This window comes from Haemaphysalis longicornis, unplaced genomic scaffold, assembly GCF_048455015.1.
Source record: "Haemaphysalis longicornis isolate Haplotype H1 unplaced genomic scaffold, Haemaphysalis longicornis Haplotype H1 scaffold_10, whole genome shotgun sequence".
Lineage (NCBI taxonomy): Eukaryota > Metazoa > Arthropoda > Arachnida > Ixodida > Ixodidae > Haemaphysalis > Haemaphysalis longicornis.
Genome location: NW_027526204.1, coordinates 9,338,558 through 9,358,077, shown reverse-complemented (window position 1 = coordinate 9,358,077; position 19,520 = coordinate 9,338,558).

The window sequence follows — 19,520 nt, the reverse complement described above, 5'->3', positions numbered from 1 at the left end:
CTTCAATAGTCGAACCGATGATAGAGCGAGAAGAAAAGCGGAGGATGAAAGTGTGGCGACAGTGTGAGAGGGGACACGGTAGCAAAGGCCACGGGAGACGTGCTCCCCAGCCGCGATGCTCTTCGAGATAACACCATAGTATAGCACGCGCCGTCGTGGGTTCGCTGATGGTGCGACCACAAAGCAGCTATGCGCCGCCACCGGGAAGACAGTAGTTCGCGCTGCACTGAAATTTCGCATGAGCAAGCATAGAAGAAAACAACGTTGGGATATGAAACAGCGTGGCTTTGAGCGAAGAATTAAATGAAACTGTAAAGATTAACTGAATGACATTTATAAAAATTAACTTTCGACCATAAACAGTAATGCTTTCATATTAACACGCATACGCAGCAGTAAAAGTTACGGCGAACCTTGTATTATGCTTCGATTAGTGTTCTAATTATATACCTCCCATCGAAAACATTTTGCAGTGGATTGTACAGCTAAATCGACTCTTCAACGCATCCCATAAATGCTTTCACTTTTTCCTCCCCATCTGGAAGCACTAGGAACGCCATATGCATAGCTATTGCCAGCAGGGAGCAGAACTGCGTGATTTGCGTTTCGCAGCGGATACGCCTTCCGTTTCAGCTTTGCTTTTGTGGCCTTCTTTTGAAGTGGCTATCAAATGCGTTACTTGCTGCAACTGAAGGAAGATCGACCAATTGCAGCTACAGCGTTTTATTTACGTCATTTTAGCGGTGGAAGAACGCCAAGCTAGCGGAACAGACCAAAATATTTTGAGCAACTTTTTACGTAGCTGAGTTTACTTCACGTGAGCTGAGTTAGTTTGGATTCCCTCATATAGTAATGGGTGTGTTGGTTGACCACGTTCTGCAAGTATCAAATTAAAAAGTTGGAAATAATGTTCCATAGGCCTTTTTAGGTTGGCCGAGATAACATATTTGCACAAAGAAGCCTGTATAGTTAGGTGATAGCGTGAAAAAAACCGTGCACCAAAAAATTTGGCACACAGAACACAACAGCTTTCTTCTCAGAACCAATTTCTACCCATTTAAACCGGTGCGAACCGGTTCGAACCGTAACGGAATGCTGTTCCGGAACCGAACGCCGAACTGAACCCGAAAGGCTTCAACCCGAACTCGAACCGAACCCGAAAAAAATATCCGGTTGGGCAGCCGGGTTTAGCGGGATTGGCGGGTTTCAGTGTTGCGGAGTTACCACTCCGGAATTGGAATCACTCCGGAATCATTCCACCTTTTTGAGGTGTTATAATGGAATGGGAACGAAATTAGGACAACGGTTGGTGGAATGAAATGGGACTGGAATTTAGCGCGTTTTTCCCTGAATGGAATGGGAATGGAAAATTAATTTCTAGACGATGACGTCACCATCGCTGGCACCTTCTGGCTACTTAATTAGTCTGTAACGACGACTGCATCGGTATATCTCAAATGGAGCACCGGCGAGAAAAACGAGAATGCATACCCGGCATCTTAAGTAACCGAACCAGCGCAGCCTACGGCAGCGCTGGTGAAACTCAACTTTGAGCAGCGCAAGCGCGTCTGGCCGCCGGGCCGGTGACGACGTTAGGTCGGCTCTTCGTGCTTTCGCAGACTTTTTCAGGCATACCTTTCTCTGTACGACCGTCCGTGGCACCGATGGCGCCGTGTGCCCAGGCCAGCAGGCGGGGATGCGTCGTCGAGAAGCAAGGGGTGGGGAATACGAACAGCGCGCACCCGAAGCCACTGTGTTTCTCACAGCGAGCTGATGCTGCGAAATCTCGGAGCTAGCAATATAACCCGTTCGTGCATGAAGCATGAAACAACGAGTCTCGCTTTCCTCCCACCCTCCGTGCCCGGCGCGCAATGAAGAGCGTCGTAGCTTGAAAGCCGACCTGGTAGGCATCTCCCGGGAATACTGCGCCAACCTGTAGATCCTCTGTCCGTCTTTCGCAGTGCGGCCCCGATGCTCAAGCAAATCAAAACAGAGGCAGCAAAAAGAAAATTGTGGGTGAGGGCCCTGTGGGCCCGACACCCGACATATGCACCAGAAGCGCGCTTCAAATGTGTTACTGAGCTTTCTACCGCCATGCTCTGGTATGGCAGTGGGCAGCTCGAATATTCGACTGCAATAGATATTAAATACGATAATGCAGAAGAAACGGCTGCCAAAGGGCGTTTGTTCCTACATTTGCGGCTCCAGCAGCGCCATTATTAGCTAGTGCTTTGACAGCTCTCAGCAGTGCGACACCGTGCTTTGCTTCAATGGCAAACTGCAGCTTATCCTCCAGTTGTTCCAAACTGGCTCGCGGTTTGACTGCTGTGTTTCTGTGCATGGGACCTTTGCGCCCGCGGTACAAACGTACCTTATTACTGAAGCCTTAGTCATCAATGTGATAGTTGGAGCAACGGCACTATTCGAGTAGGGAGGCCTCATTTCAAAATTTTGATCAGGTCCTCGTGCATATTGGTTGCGGGTTCACGGAAACAAACTGCCGGACCATACTTCGTTATTTTGCCGGGGCTCTCGTCAGGATATGGCTCTGTCACTTTAAATGAGGGGTCAAAAATAATGTCATGTATTGAACGGATTACGCTGAGGTAGTTGCAGGGCAATAAACAAGCGAAATGGAGGTCAACGTAGAAGCGGTGGCGACTTTCCTACTGTGAATGTAAAACTGCTAACGGTGTTCCATGATGCTGCCGTCCCGTCTCTCACGTTGGTACTGTAGCATTAGTGCTCAATGCTGCAAATTAAATTGAAATCATTCAAGTAAGCATTTCGAATGCGTGTACATGTGCGAAAGCTCCGCGTGACATGCCTGTGAGTTATCCACAGCTTGCTAATCATGGTGGTGAGACGGTACACAAAGCAGATAGTAAGGAAACACGCGATACTCTGTGCTTTGAAATGGACAATAACCTAATAGCTGCTTCAACTCGCGTCACGCAAGAAGAAACCGTTAAAACATGCGAACATGCAAACACCAAATTGAGTAGCGGGATCCAGCTACATATTATGCTCTTTGGCGCTAAAGCTTTCTAAGTGGGACCTATGGTGTTAGGTCAAAAAAGCTAATAAATTTCCATATATACCGGTTGCTGTACCGAAAAGTTCTGATAACATCTCCGGACGCACGGCGCGTGCGTGAAACCAGGGACCGAAAATAAAGTCTTCCTATCTCTCTCTGTGAAACCGGGCTTCCTGTTTGTAAAAATGGTTACTTGAAAATCGCGAAAAAGGACAGTGTTAAATAATACTTCACAACCGTCAATCCTGAAGACACAGTGCAATAGTATATCTCTATCTCATAAACCACGTGACCGTGTACATCTGGATTGTTCGTAGATACGTTACTTGTGCGCGAGAAATCGTCGCATGGGTTCGTTGTTAGCTTGCAATTTGGGTGCTTGATTGTTTGGCGATCGGTTGAATGCACTTTCAGCGAAATTTGGATGAACTTTTAGCTTTCGCACTTCACTCTACTTTCGTTAGAAACGGAATGTAATTGTTTGCATTAGAAGGGTAATTGTTCTGCACGAGTTACGTAACAAGCTGCTACCACCTCCCAAATCGGTGACAAGTGGCACATTTTGCATACGTTTGCAGTTTTCAACGCGTATGATTACGTTAGATTCATGCTGCGTTCCTCGATAGCTCGATAGATCACCTGAGGCAGTTTTTAAGTTGAAAAATTAAAGTGACGAAATTTCACTGCCCGGCCATCTCAGGAATGGGAATGAGCACTATTCTGTAATTCCGAGGAATTGAAAGGAATGGAATAACGGCAAGTATTATTCATTGGAATGGAATTGGAATGGTATGGGGATGCCCATTCCGCAACACTGGCGGGTTTCATTTATTGTCTTGTTATAGCTGAGAATAATTTTTTTTGCATTTGCTAATACAGTAGACTACCGTTAAGACAAACTAAAGGGACTCCGAAAATTTGTTCGTACTATCAGAAATTTATCTTAAATGGAGGTTTTTTGAATTGTGGACGTTTCAACAAATCAAATGTGTTGTTCGTTTCAACCGTGGTGTTCGTGTTAGCCGACTTCGTGTTAACCGCAGTCTACTGTATATGACACTGTAATTTGCTAGCATTTTAACTGATGTGTTTGTATACATTGGTATGCCACGTTCGTTTTAAAATGTCGTGCTTGATTGTTCAAAGTGATATTTCTCTATGAGAAATTATTTCTGTGCACATGTTTTGATGACATGAGAATATTGTCACCAGAAGACGACGAAGAGGACAACGCAGCGTGGCTCTGTCATCCCAGCGTACGACGACGGAGAAAATCTGTGGGTGCGCGCGTGCCTGCGTGGACTCTGGCTTGGCCGACATGTAAATAAGGTGTAAATACATCGTTGAACCATCTCATCGTTCATGTTGTCTGTACTGCCATCACGTAACAATAATAAAATAAATAAAATAACCCTATACTCATGGGACCGAAACATTGTCTTTATTTGACCGGATTGTTTTTACGGTTACGTTCTTCTATGCCAGAAATTGCAGCATTTTTCAAATTCAGAGAATTTTCCTGCATCCAGTCTCAGTCACATCAGCAAAAAGTGCGTTTGTTGCCTGTGTCAGCGGTAGCGATTGTCGGGAAAGACAAGAAAAACAAAGGAGACATGAAGAAAGCTCGCACTAGCATATAAGACCTGAAGGTAGCGAAGGTGTACGCTAATTCTGCAACTATGATGACGGTGAGTCCACGATTGCAGCCGATTTGCTTCTTCGGTGCCGGAACGACCTCTACTGCATCATTGGTGCTTCAGGTGTGAGGTTCCTTCATTTTTTTAAAGTGATAATCACTGGGCGCCACCTTGGAAGGGCGTACACCATGACCTGCCTTTCTCTTTCCGAGCAATTGTGGTACGATTACGGCAAGCCCTCAAGTTTTCCACATGCCGAGCAAGTGGTGCCACGGTTATGACGAACGCTGTACTTCTCTTTTTGCCAATCATGGCCAATCTCCCTAAGGTGGTATGCTCGGCCTTTTCTTGGTATTCTTGAATGCGGACACGCAAAAATTAGGACTTGCAACGGTGTTAAAATCATTATGCAGTGTACGTGCACGTCTGATGAAGAGGGAAGTGGTTGGCAGGCGGTCATTTAAAGCTCTGGCAGCACTTTCTATCCTTCAGAGGGAAAACAAAATGATTTGAATTGCTTAGTGTACAACTCATAGCATTAGAAACATTTCAAATGGTAAATTTAAATTGATGGATTGTTTGTACACGAAGAAACGGATAGGTAAATACAGGCGACAATTCCGGCGCAGTGGAGAAGACTACCTGGGCGAGCTCACCTTTGTGACGTCACTTCGGCATGTGGAGGGCTTAAGTAATCCAGGAGGGATTTTGGTTTAGCACGGTGCAATACACTAGCTGACCGGGCAGCTTTTCTTCTAGAGTAAGTTGTATTTGCTCTATGCTTTGAACAGTGACAGCAGCAGTAGGTCCACGTTACGAGGCTTGGAGGGCAACGCTGGCAAGAAATTTGGTACGCCGCCCTCGGCGATGCCGTTCGGCTCCATCTCTACCGGCAGCCAGCCGGAGGCACTAGTGCTACCGGCGGCAGACAGTACGAATTTCAAGCGGAAAAATTCAGACAGGGGCGAAACCGGACAGCGACTTGACCCTGTCCCATTCGTCCCCTGCATGAATTTTTTGCGCTTGAAATTCCTACGGTGGATTACCAACTAGCTCGAAGCCACACGTCAACAATCTCGGGATGCAGTGCGGACGAGAAGCAAGAGGAGAGGAGAGTGCGGCATCCTAGGAGTTTGGCTTGACGCAGCTGGGTAACCTGACGTCATGCTCCCTGCTAAGAATTGTCTTCCTACATGGCCGCGCACTCCCACTTGTGTCACGTGGCGGGGGCAGTTACACCGAGTTTTTCCTTTTCATTTTTTAGACTGGGCTTCACGATTGTCACACGATGCTTCTTCCTTTCCCATTACGTTTTTTTTTTCTTTTTAGATGCGATGCATCTCTTGCTCTCGGATATGCCCCTCCGGTGTCGCCATCTCGCGGCGTTGTCCGCACGCTCACTGCACATGCGCAACTCTCCTCCGCTCTTCTCTCCGACAGCTGTGCGCAACACTCTCACTCCGTCTCATTACCATAACAACAGCTGTGCGTGTGCGCTTCGCTGCTCTGGGTGCGCGCATGTGTGCGCATGCGCGCGACTCTCCCCAATATAAGTGGGACAGCGCACGGCGCCGGATCAGTCCAGCGCTCGCTCTCGCACTTGACTTGACTTTGCTTGACGATACCTCCGTGCAAGATCTTCCGATGAAGACGTGATGGGAGCAACAGTCCCTTCAGTGAGTGGACTGACGCAATCCAATACCAACGTCAGTCTAAACGCTCCCCCCTGATGCGTCGCATCACATCAGAGTTTCCTCGCGTGAAGATGGGCGTAGTTTTTTCCAGCGCGCCTTTGGTGTCGCCTTCCACGTATTCGAGCTGGGGTGCATTGATTCACACGCGTCCGCCGTACGGGAGGCGCTGGCATCGAGGCACCCTACTTCAACTGCCTCACCTGCCTCGATTTCAGGGCCATAGGGGTGACGAAGAAGCGACTGGAGTGGTGGTGGCGGAAAAGTTGGGACGGGATGGGGACAGAGGTGGAGTAAACATACCGATGAGAATTTAGAGCAGCCAGAAGATAAAAAAGGGGGATGGGAGCGAAGAGAGTTTAAAACAGGGGTGAGAGGGATATGCGGGAGGCATATCCATTACCTTAGCTAGGAGTGGGGCAAGTAAGTAGAATAAAACATGGAAGTAGGTTGCTGACAACCGTGTCCTGATTCAAAGGGAGCGCCACTAATCATCACACCAGCACCACCATCATCATCATAATCATCATCATCATAGCAGCATCACCTAATTTGAGCAAGCCAGTCATAGACGTGGCGGTTCGTGATGTCACCGTAAACGTCAATGCGCTCACCTTCTCTCCACCACTGCAGCCCGAGCCATGACCTAATAGACAGCCTTAAGACCTGCAGGCTCATGGTGCACGAAGCCAGTTGCTCCGTCGCCATTCTTGACAAGAATCTTAACCGAAGCAAACAATAATATCTGGAAACACCCGCTGGCCTTCCTGGATGACTTTGTGTTTATCGTCAGTGCAGTGCGGCAAAAATAAGCTATAACTTAAAAAACAATACCCTCCGCGCCGGAAGGAACTACCGCCCCTGACATGCCATACAGACTCGGGCTATTCAGACTGAGCTACGTAAATGACACTCATCAGCGAGTAATGCTCACGTGATTCAGCTAACACTAGCAACGCCCTTCGAGCAACGCCTGGTTTTGTTATTTGCATGTGCACCTTGACTGTTATTCCAAACACTTTTTGTGTGCACCCAAGAACCCAATTAGCGATCGTTGCGTTCTGAACTACCCATTGAGGGACTTGCGGCAAGTTCGAAGATTTTACGCCGCAAGCACAATAACGCGGGAAGTGTTTATCCAGTTCTACAGAGCCACATGTCAGCAACGAAAGTTTTGATTCGGTCAGTCAAGTGCGAGCGAGAAGTGCGAAGGAGAGGTCCAGAATAGCATCAAATGACGGAGTCCACTTACGCATCCCATAGCCTGGGCTCACAAAGGCCCCTCCAGGTGTGGGAATCGCCGATCCCCGCGGCTGCATGGCGGCTGCAAGAGAGAAGAATGGTAGGGGGGGGGGTGAGCATTTCGATATCGCTTAATATCGGGGCAAAATAACGTGATGAGATGTAGGTTTGGTGTTATGTGGCAGGTTACGTTTCTTTTGCTGTAATGGCGCGATGTGCACACTCACTGCTGGGCAGGCTCCGTGGAAATGAAAAAAGAAAACCAGAAACATCCCCCTCGCGACGGGCACGAGCATTTCCGCGGGGGGGCGCTTGCAAGTCGTATGGATTACGTATTGGTTGTTGTTGTAATTGTTGTTGCTATTGTTGTTGCAGTTGTTGTAATTAACGACGACTCCTAATTGCGAGGTCACGTGACATCATTTATTAGCAGGTTATGATCTCTTTATTTAATCTTGTCTTCCTTCTTCTGTCTTCTTTCTTCGTGAACGCGTAAATGCCTCTCGTTGACGTTCACGAGCGACCGCCGCTTCTCGCTGCCGAAGTTCGCTTTCGGCGGCTCGGCGTTCACGAACGGATGCCGCTTCACGTTATCGCAGCGTTGCATCCGCCGCCCGATGTTCACGAATGGCTGCGGCTTCTCGCTGGCGAAGTTCGGCGTCGGCGGCTCCCTTGCGGCGCTTGCGCTCAGCATCCGCAGCACGCCGCCGCGCCGCCTTCTCTTCCAGCGTAAACATTGTCGATGAATTCGATGGTGAAACGTGAAACGTGCCGTGAACCCCCTGCCGCGGCTATGACGCAACGTGGAGCGGCTATGACGCAACACAATCCAACACAATCCACTTTAATCCAATCCAAACCAATCCAATCCAAGCCAAGCGAAGCCAAGCCAATCCAAAATCAAATCCAATTCAATGCCAGACCGACGGGGAGCGATGCGGACTACGACTACGGACGTCAACGCGGGTGACATCGTGAGTTACTGAAATGCTCTGCATTTAAAACGGGCCGCGTATCCGAGTGAGTGAGTGCTTTATTGAAATAGACAGTGCAAAAGAAGTGGACTGGGGATAGTGTGAACTTATCTGGGAGTTCATCTGCAGACAACCCTCTCCGTGGTAAGGAAAAAGGGGGAATGAAGAGGGATATGTGAGAATAAATTGGCCCAGAGAAAGAGTGCAAGAAAGAAAGAGATAAGGAGTGCGTAAGGCTGGCTGGCAGGCATTGGGCTACAGCCGTTGTATGAGGTTCGTCTCTTCGAGGAAGACCAGGGCAAGTCGGTAGGTTTTGCGCCGGGTGGAATTGGGGCCCGTCGGGAAAAGCAGGTCCTTTAGGGTGTGATTTTGCAAACCGAGACGCTGGAGTGCGGCCGTAAGCTCTGCTTCACGGGCATCGCGCTAGTGGCAGAAGCAGAGCAGGCGCTCCACCGTCTCGGGCTAGGAGCAGTCAGCACATGTGGACGACGATCGGCGGCCTTGTCGGTGCAAGGGGGCTGCCACGTTGCAGCAATCAAGGCGCATACGGAGGAGTATGGAACAGGCGTTCTTGTTGATGCGGCCAGGCAGGACCTTTGGAGCTCGGCCGCTGGTTACTCTGTGGTCCGGGTGCATCGTCTCCACGTCCCGTGCCAGGATGTGGTTTTGCGGCGTCCAAGGGCTTCTCGTCGCGGGAGGCAGGGGCCCCATCCTGGCGAGCAGCACTTCTGACTAGGGCGTCAGACACCTCATTGCCGATGATTCTGACTTGAGATGGCAACCAGTGGAGCCGCAGGTCACAACCGCGGAACTCCACCAGGTAAAGTTTCGCCACCAGCGCCCGCTCCACGTATCTGTGGGGGCTCGATGGCTGGTCCGCCGCTCGCAGTCGCAAGGGAGCAGGCCGGCAGTTAGTAAATATGACGGCCCCAGAATCCGGTTTCACTTTACTAGGAGCAGGTGTGCAGCAAGTGTGCAGCCCCGCCAGCTCTGCATGGGTGGACGAGGCGGGGAAGGGCAGCAGCACACACGACTGGTGCCAAGCTCCATTGCCGTGCAGACGGCTCCAGCTCTGTCCATGGACGGTTGCATGGATCCGTTTGTGTAGAGCTGCAGGAGACCGGGCGTCTCGTCCTTCTGCAGGACAGCAACCTCCCAATCGATAGCATCGGTTGGTATTGATCGCTGGATGCAAATCCCCGGGAGCGTGGTGCTGATGCGAAGAGCTCGCCCGGTGCCGGGTGGTGGTGTCTCGAGGGGGGATGCTGCGGCAGCTCAATCTGACCCTCGTAGATGGACGCCAGCATGCCCATTTGTGAGTGGGGTCGGCTTCAGTAGGGCTGCAGTAGGGCTGCCCCGTCTGGTTTGCCATGGAGCCGGTGGAAGCGGTGCAGCGCCGTCTGCAGGGCTCGCATCTGCATAGTCCAGTAGCCGGCCTTTGTGTTGGTAGCCGCCGTCGAGGACGTGCTCAGGAGGCCCAGGAAAAGGCGTTTGGCCGGGCGCCGGTCCATCTTCAGCTCCTGGCGGTAGGTGTACCAGTGGCTGCAGGTGTACTAGTGGCAGAAGAGCATACAGGATGGCCGAGGACTCCATTCAACGGAACACTCGTATGGCCACGGCGTGCGAGCAGCCCTGGCCTAGTGCTAGCAGCCTCCGCACGCCTCGCTCGACTCTCACCGTGCGCTGCTGAGTGCCCTCACCTCTGGTATCCAGGTCAGCCGGCAGACAATGAGGAGCCCAGGTATTTGACCCTGAGGCACCAGGAGAGCAGCTGACAGCTCAGGGTAATGGGGGTGTTGTCCTGCGTGCCTGGTAGCCACGTGGGTGGTACATCATCGTCTTTGTCCTGGCCTCCGGCAGCTGCAGGCCACAGCTTCTCAGGCAGTCTGCGACTGACCCCGAAACCTCCGGGAGGCAAGCCTTCACCTTGGAAAGCCGTCTTGTTGGCCCGTGCGTCCAGATTGCGACGTCGTCCGCGTATACCGCAATTCCTACTGGATACCGGAGCCCCGCGGGAATGCAGTCTGGCAGGAGAGCGAGCACCAAGTTGAACAGGAATGGCCTCAGCACGCTTCCCTGGGGTACCCCAGAGCGTACGTCTTGTGGGCTACTGGTCGCCCGGCTGATCTTTACCCGAAGGGGGCGGCCAGCCAGAAACGCCTGTACATAGCTTCTGAGGTGCCCCACGATGCCCATGCCGTCCAAGGATTCCGGAATGATGGTGTGGTGGACAGAATAAAACACCGTGTAGATGTCAAGGAAGACGAGGAAGGCAACCTCGTTGCCGTGGCGCGCCTGCTCCAGCATGGAGACCACATCCCCCAGTGAGTCAGCAGTGCAGCGCTGGCGCCTGAAGCCACTATACTGCTCCGGGAAGACACCACGATGGTTAGCTATCCACTGAAGGCGGGCCAGGAGGGTGCTTTCCATGAGCGTGCCCGCCTCCGACGTGATAGACACTGGCCGGTAGGATTTTGGCTCCATGGGTGGCTTACCCACCTTAAGGATGGGTGATATTAGCCCCACCAACCAGGGTGCTGGAAGGACACCCGCCCTCCACACTCGGGTGAGAGGTGCAGGAGTGGCCTCCGCTGGGTGACGTCCAGGTTTCGCAGCATCTGGTACGTCACCCCGTCGATGGCCGGGGAAGTGAGACGCTTAGGATAGCGGTCCAGGGCTGCCTGGAGTTCCCGTGACGTGATGTCCGCTGTGCAAAGGGCCACGACCCGTTCGTCATGTGCGGGTGCTGGCATTGTATCGGGGAGGCTGCAACGGCTACTGCAGGCGGGTCCCGGGCAAACTGTTCGGCGAACAGCTCCGCTAGGGCTCCCTCAGACATGCCCAGGGATACGGCCCCAGCAAATTACTAACATCTCCGCGACGTCCGAAAAAGATCCGAACGTCTATGTCCCAGCACGTCTATTAGACATCCTTACAACATGCAATATTTGTATAAAAATACTTTGGATGTTGAGATAACGTTGCTGGTACTTTAATGTCGGACGTTCTTTCAACTTTGCTAAAGACGTACTCTCGATGTTGCTGCTGCTTCATGTGGGGACAGTATTTAGACATATTTTGGTGACGTTGTTCAGATGTTGCTGGTATGTCCGTTTTTTACTTCGAACATGTCTATCGCTGTTACATTTATTTTAGCTATATCTGCTATACTTAATTTTCAAACTCTCCGCAGGCGGACTGTATTGAAGTTACCGAGGCGTTTTGTATGTGTTTTGTAAGGGTTTTGTACAGAGGTGTTTTGTGCAAGTATTGTAATCCTATTGCTTTGAACCTTTGACCTTCAAAACAGCAGCCAAATACCGAACCTCACGGAAAGAGGCAGGGACTTAGTGCACAATTCGTTTACAAGCGACGTTGCCAACGAGCCTTGTAAGGTTTTTTAGATGCGACGCATCTCTTGCTCTGAGGCATGTCCTTCCTGCGTCGTCGCGCCGTCCGTCCGCTTCCGTTCTTCCGTCCTTCCGTTCTTCTCTCCCACAACTGTGTGCAACACTCTCACTCCGGCTCATTAGCATACCACAGCTGGCGCGCTTGTTTGGGCGCGCTTCACTGTGTTAACAACTGCTCCGGAGCGCGCGGTGTGCGCAAAATCGCGCATGCGCGACTCTCCTCCGCTGTCTCCTCTCCTTAAGGCGCTGTGCATATTGTTACGTCCGGGAGGGATTTATTAAGGCAAGAGCACAGGCTCCGAAGGCAGGAAAAGGCGAGCACCGTTGAGCACGACGCGAGCAGCGGTCCGGCTTCTTCTTCCTCTAGCCCAGAGAGCCCAGCTCCCCCATCCTCGTTCTCCTCTTCAGCTAATCCAATCCACTTGGCCAAGCCAATGTTGTAGAATTGGTTGACCGTTACAATATAAAGCGGGTAGCGCGTTGCGGCGGTTCAGTCAGCGCTCGCTCTCGTTCGACTCCGCGTGACTTTGCTTGATGACTCCGTGCTTGACTTGATTCTTCCGAGGAAGACGTGACGGAAGCGACGGTCCCTTCAGCGAGTGGGCTGACACAATCCAATACCAGCTTAAGCGCTAACGCTCAAGGCAACGTTACGACCAATTGAAGCCCCCGATGCGTCGCATCACATCAGGGTTACCTCGCGGGAAGATGGGCGTAATTTGTTTGGTTGGGGGGGGGGGGGCGGCGGGGGTCATTGCTGTCAAATCTGAACAAAATAAGATAAGATGATGAACGAAGACGCAATTAGCACAACTTTACTTGCTACTTGATTTAACCTTGATGTTACGTACCGACGGCAGCTTCATGAATTCAAAGTGAGCAAAGCAAATTTCGGGGCTGCCTTGATACTGAGGTTACCGTCAAACGTCACTTGTAGGCTAAACGGCAAGGTACTCAGCATTTTTTTGCCTTGAAAAAAATTTTCATGACACCCTCATTGCAAAAAAAAAACTAAAAAAATCCGTGGTTTGCCAAGATTCGAAACATACAATTTCAAAACGCAACATCTGCACCTAAGCTCCAATCCACTCGTACACGCCTGGTAAACAATCCGTGGACCCAAGAATTTGGTACCCTAACAGAGGATGCCAGCGAATATTGTCGGGTGATTCGTTTTGGTCGTATTTGACAAATTTCGGCAGTGCTAACACTTGTTTCGTCCGCACCGACCTTGGAGGCGAGGTCAATGAGCTAATACTGCAAGTGATGTAACCAAAGCTCCCTTATTTAAGCCAAGAAAAGCTATCGCACTTCAGCGTTCCTCCTATGCAAGCTACGGTAGCTGCGAATGAAATTGAATGCACCGCTAGATTTCTGGCGTTGATAAACTTTGTTCGTTACGCACCGATCTTGCAGACAAGCCCATCATGCTAGCACTTGAAGCGATGTAGCCAGAGCTCCCGTATTTAACCCGCAAAAAGCTCTCCCAAACCCCCGATCTCCCCGATGAAAGCCAAGCTAGCCACGCAGGAATGCGCACTTTCGAACAGAAATAGCTTGTAATTTGCCTCAAGGCACCAAATTACCGCACGTTAAAAAAATGATTGTTTTCTGCGAACGTAATGACCCCAAATCAGGAGATGGACATGGAATCCGGACGATGTCGCCTGCTTTCGGATGCTTTCTGGCGCTGCGTCGACGCTGATATCTGGCGAACAGCATATACATCGGCGTAGCTACATAGGAGCAGTGGGAGAGTGAACTCGGACCTGAGTGGGAGCTCGGACCTAAGTAAGCAGCTTTGGCTCGCTGAAAGGGCGAAGACGGCAGGCCGCACTAACGGAGTCCTGGACTGAGGACCCCGCCCACTCCGAAGCTCGATCTACCTGTTCAATAAAGTTTTCTCCTTCTCCTGCTCCTCCTCCTCCTCCTCCTTCTCAGCTCAGCTCACGTCAGCTCACGTCACGGCGACGTGAGCTGACGTCAGGGTGTCAGCTCACGTCGCCGTGTATTTTGCCGACGCCGTCAGCACGGGTAGATGTCGACGCGCGAAAGCGCGGCAAATACGCTGCAAGTGGTTGCGGCCTCAGAACAAACCGTAAAATTACGGCTCCCACGGCAGCTGTATTTCCACCGCAGACCCTGAAACTGCCTTAAATGCCGTAATCTAGATTGTGGGTACAATTACTGTTTTCTTTAAAAAATACCCATGGTCAAGCTCTTCTTGTATATAATTGGCCACTAATATCTCTATATACCAATAACTTGGGCATCTATTTCGCAGCGCGTTTTATCGAAGTGGGCGTCTTTCAGGAACTAGTTTTTCCCTCGGACGAACACGAGACAGGAAGTCGCTGCGCGGCGAGGAGCGGCGGGCGCGAGGGTCGGTCCGCAGCGCCACAAACTAGCCGCGGAGAAAGGTGGGAACTATACCTGAAACGCAGGCCGTATGAAAGTGCGCGCTCGCCGCTCCTCGAGTCCGGCCGTGGGCGCACCGTGGCCTCCGCGATTTGCTGCCGGCGGGGCGCCGTTGCAACGGCGCGCCGCCGGTAGCCGATCGCGGAGGCCACGGGCGCACTCACACGGTTGCATGGAGGAGAAGAGGGGTGCCTGATCTGCCGGCCGTGCGCACAACGTCGCCTAGCAGCAGACGCTTGGCCACAGATATGGCGGCGCACACTTGGTCGCCTGCATGCATTCCACGATATTGAATACCGAGGATAGGTTCTGTTCGGTACCTTTGGTTTGGGTTAGGTTAGGGTCGTTGCAGTTGGACTGGATCTGGGTAGGTTACAATACCTTCCGTAAGGGAGAACACTTTGGGTAGAATAGGTTAGGTCACGTATTGTACGTTGGATTATGCTCGGGTAGGTTAGGTTGGTAGGTAAGGGTATTCAGCGAATTTTAGGCTAGCCAGCTTTTAGGTAACCTGCCGTGGCAATTCCCCGGAGTCACGTGATTCTCACGGCTGCCGTGTGATTAGACGAAGGCAAAACACTTCAGCTGGCGCATTCCATGTAGGCCTTGACTGCGTAAGTGGAAACCTGACGGGAACAGCCGACATTGAAAGCTCTAGAAACATGATATCAAATGATAGATACCGTTGGGACGTTTCCAGCAGTTTTTAGTATCACGCAAACAATCACATCTGAGCTTAAGCTGTCTACTTACCTTAGACGGGACGAACCTAGGAAAATGCCTCAGGAGAGATGATTTTGATGGTCCGAAGATCAATGGCGCATAGCTGAGTAACAAAATCTGTGTTGCAATCAATGGCGCATACCCGGATAGAGGAAGACGACGCTTATAAACTTCTAGGGCGAATTCCAGGCGAATTGGCTTAGGTTCTCGCAGTGGATGTCGGTTTTTGCGAACTGGCATGGTGGGGAAATGTTTGAACAAAAATAAAGCAAACAGCTCCAAATACCACAGTAGAATATTCTATCATCATCACCACCACCATCATCACCACCATCAGCCTATCTACGCCCACTTCAGGGCAAAGGCCTCTCTAACAGATCCATTATTACCCCGGTCCTGTGCTAACAGCGACCAATTTATCCCCGCAAATTTCGTGATCTGATCTGCCCATCTAACCTTTTGCCGCACCCTGGCGCGCTTGCCTTCTCTAGGGATCCAGTCAGTTACCCTTAATAACCAACGGCTACATTGCCTTTACATTAGATGCCCTCCCCCGACCACTTCTTCTTAATTTCTGCTAATATCTCCTTAACACGCATTTGTTCACTGACCCACTCTAACAGTTACACCTACAGTCTCTAACAGTCTATGTCTATGTCTCTACAGTCTATGTCTCTAACAGTTACACCTACCATCTTCCGTTCCATTGCATTGGGGCGGGCGGTATATTATTTACTCTTGGCCAATCCCGCAGGAGAGCAGAGCTGACACTCCCGTCTGCCTAGGCGCGCCTCACACGAGCTTGATTCATGCGTCGTACTCGGAGAATAGCAGATATAACAAGTTGAACATGTTTGTAGACTAAAGAAAGTTAAATACTTTCCAAATATCCCTATTTTTGCAAATAATGCAGGGATTTGAACTTAGAGAGCAAGTTGCAGTAGAAAGAAAGCGCTGGCCCCTTGGGAAAATGACAAAAATTACTACAGCTTTAACCCTAACCCTTAGCGTCAATGTCCACGACTTTCGCCGAGTCTGCAAGAACCGACCAGGTTTGCCGTATTAACGGTTGCTCGAGAGAATGGATGAGGTGTTCCAAATGGGCGAGTAGATGGCTCTAATTGAGAAGCGTATATGCCTCGAACGCTGCCTGTAGGGCCGCCACTGAAATCCCCCTTGCGGCCCGATCCAAAAGTAGTCGCGGGAGTCTCCGGCCCGCTCCCAACTGTCACCGCTGTTTCTGCGACAGGTTTACAACTGAGATTTACCGTTTGAGTACGTTGAAAATACATATTTGTGCGTTGCAGTGGCCCTGTTCGCAAATGTAGTGTATTTACGAGAGTCTAAATGTTTCTGACGCCACTTTGGGGCGATACATTCGGTCCATATAAACGCCAGGCATGTGCCAAAGGCCGGCGTCGCGAAACCGGCATATGCGTGGAGCTGAGTGAAATTCCACTGCGCTGAAATTTACTAACAGTATTTTCGGAAGCTGTGTTTGTCCAGATGGCCACGCTACGGCTGCCATCTACGATTTAAATCGGTTTTGTGTGCTTACATAATATCGCGGAGCACTCATACTTGACCACTCCAGTTACGCTTGCCAATATCATCCCTCAGATATTGCCAACTAGCCTAAAAAAGCCAATGTGGCCTGTATTTCGCGAACACTCTCCTTAATAAAAACGATGGATAATGCAAAATTCTACGCGGCGATCAGCACACGACGAAAAATTTATTGCTGGGTCGTCTTGGCGGGAGATGCGCGTTCGCAATCAATCATCTGCTACATATGTGTTCCGGGAACAGCGTGGAGACGGGTATATTGTGTGATCTGCGTCCGCGAATAAACGGTTCTTTGAAACATTTTATGACACTAGGAGTCTGCAAAATCTAGTACAAACTGAAATCAGAAGGCCTTACCAGATACCAAACTCTTCCAACGGCCCCGTTTATCGCTTTCAAGCCTTGCTTACTGTATACTTAATTACTTAGTGTATACTTTAACAAATGCGTCCGCTGAGTGATCAGCTGGTAGTTGAAGTCGAAAACCAAAAGGAAAGTGTACGCGCAGCGTACACTTTCAAAAAGGAAAGTGTACGGGATTACTAGTGTTCGTTCCTTGATTGAGCTCCGCATTCATACACAAAAACAGTTAACCGTCTCCCCCAACATGTATTGCAAAATATCGATACCTTTCGCGTCAAGTTGGTCTGGTCAGTACTACTTTGCTCAAGTTTCGAAAAACATCTTTGGTATTTCCGAAGCTGCACTGGGTCTTTTTTTATCTGGTCTGTTTGTTCCGGACTTGGAAGACAGTTTATTTTTCTGTGGTTCCATCAACTTTCCTTAGCGCTTGCTATAAGGCGTCAGTGTGCGCATATTTAAGGAACCACAGCCTTGGAATACACAACATTTGTGCGTGGTTTATATTCCCGTAAGAGGCACACAATATATTCAGGTATTAAGTAATCAAATCCCCGAAACATATGTTTCTACATCGTATATATTCGAAACGAAGCCGCATTCCTTGTCCGCGCAGAATAACGAAACCAAACTCTCTCTGTAACAGTATCAGGTTTAAGCGAGGGTGCAATAGAATTCACTTGTGCTTGATGTGTATACAGGTGAGAGTAGTGATATTCTTCTGCCGTTGCCAGCGCCCATAAGAGCGGCCTTGGAGCGCGCAGAAAACCGCGCCCCGGATGCGTATTTCCAAAACCATATCCCGTAGGGGCCCAGGCCGACCACCCCTACCAAAAAACACCATATATGGGATCTTATGGGGCCCATATATATGGCATTATTGGATATGGGGATATGGTGATATGGGGGGAAACATATAGGGCTTCTTTCATATAGGGATTTCATATGGTGTCACAGACCCGTATATTTTACATCCCCATATAAAAAGCTCAAATAACTTTTGTTTTTCTTGTTTACACGTGTGAACACAAATATTTGCTGTGGTCAATGTCCTAGCCGCGTTTTCTGGCTTCTCTTTGCAAGGAGACAGTGGGGTTTCTGCTTTGTAAGGCATTTATTGCCACATTTGTGTACAAAAACACACATGCAGAGCTGAATGATGAACAAATTTATTGCAGAGATGCGCTTTCATTTAAAGTCTATACGCATCTCTGCAATAAACCAGTGCATCTTCAAGCGTCGGCTTTTTTCCGGCACGTCGGTGTCCACTTGACCTATGAAGTTGTCGAATGCACCTGAAAGTGTACCATATGTTCACATCAATTTGGTAAGCTTAATTGCAATGAGGTGAAAACTGGTTAATATGCACTTAGCAAAAACAAGTATCCCAGCAAAGACACTCACTACCAACGGCGTGCAGCTGTGGTCGCTTAGGAATTACTACAGGCGCTAAGCAGACACTACAATGTGCGCACGTGCGCGCCGGTCGGCTAACGCACGGCGTTAACTAGACCGGTGACAACCAATCAAAAAACATTACACCATGGGGTAATACAGAGACACAGGGGCTTACATCCTAACACTATGCAACACAACAACAACAAAAAAGAAAAAAAAACCTAGCAGCTAGGTCTGATCAAAAGCTGGGCGCGACACATGAAAAACCAGGAGGAGGCATACGTCTTAACGCTAGGCGTGTCTATGGGTTACCTCGAGTTCAAGGACGGAAAGTCACGGCGAAGTCGAGTCGGCTTCGCCGGGAAGCCGCTTACGTTTTTGGGGGATCCGGTGTGCGAGGTCTGGTCGGCCTTGATACCCACGACTACCACGACGGCGAGGCGAACTCCTTCCCGTAGAGGAGGCGCTGGTCGTTCCGCCGTGGGCCTAACGACGGACTTCGCTAAAGCCGCGCCTCCGCCGGACCCTTCCCAGCGTCTTGCACCTTGAAAAATCTCCAGCCCGACTGCCCCTAGCCCCCGCTGAGCCGCTCGCACCCCGATAAACTTCGCCCGATCGCCCGCGGCGGTGCCGCACCTTTGTCCCCCTTGTCCGGCACCTTTGTTTCCCTCTCTCCCTGGGCCCCCGCGACTCCGCCGCGTGCCCTCTTCGGAGCAGCGCCAACGAAAGGCAGGAGAAAGAAACAAACAAACAAACGCGGGAAAAGCGGACGGGGTGACTCAGGTCCAGAAGCGCGACGAAAAATGGCCGCTTCAGCTGAGGAAGCCGTCATGTTGGCCGCCCGAACGAGAAAATTGAGGGCCTGGCCGGCCGTTTGTGACAGGGAATCAGTTGGGTACGGTGCACATATTTAATGCGCTGTTTGCAATATCATTATGAGAGTGAACAAAAATAAATGTATACTTTTAGTCCACAATTAATGCCCATGTAGAACATCAACTTTAATTTGTGTTAAAACATTTACAACCTACGGGCCCGATCTGCAACAGTGTGGTAACAACGTG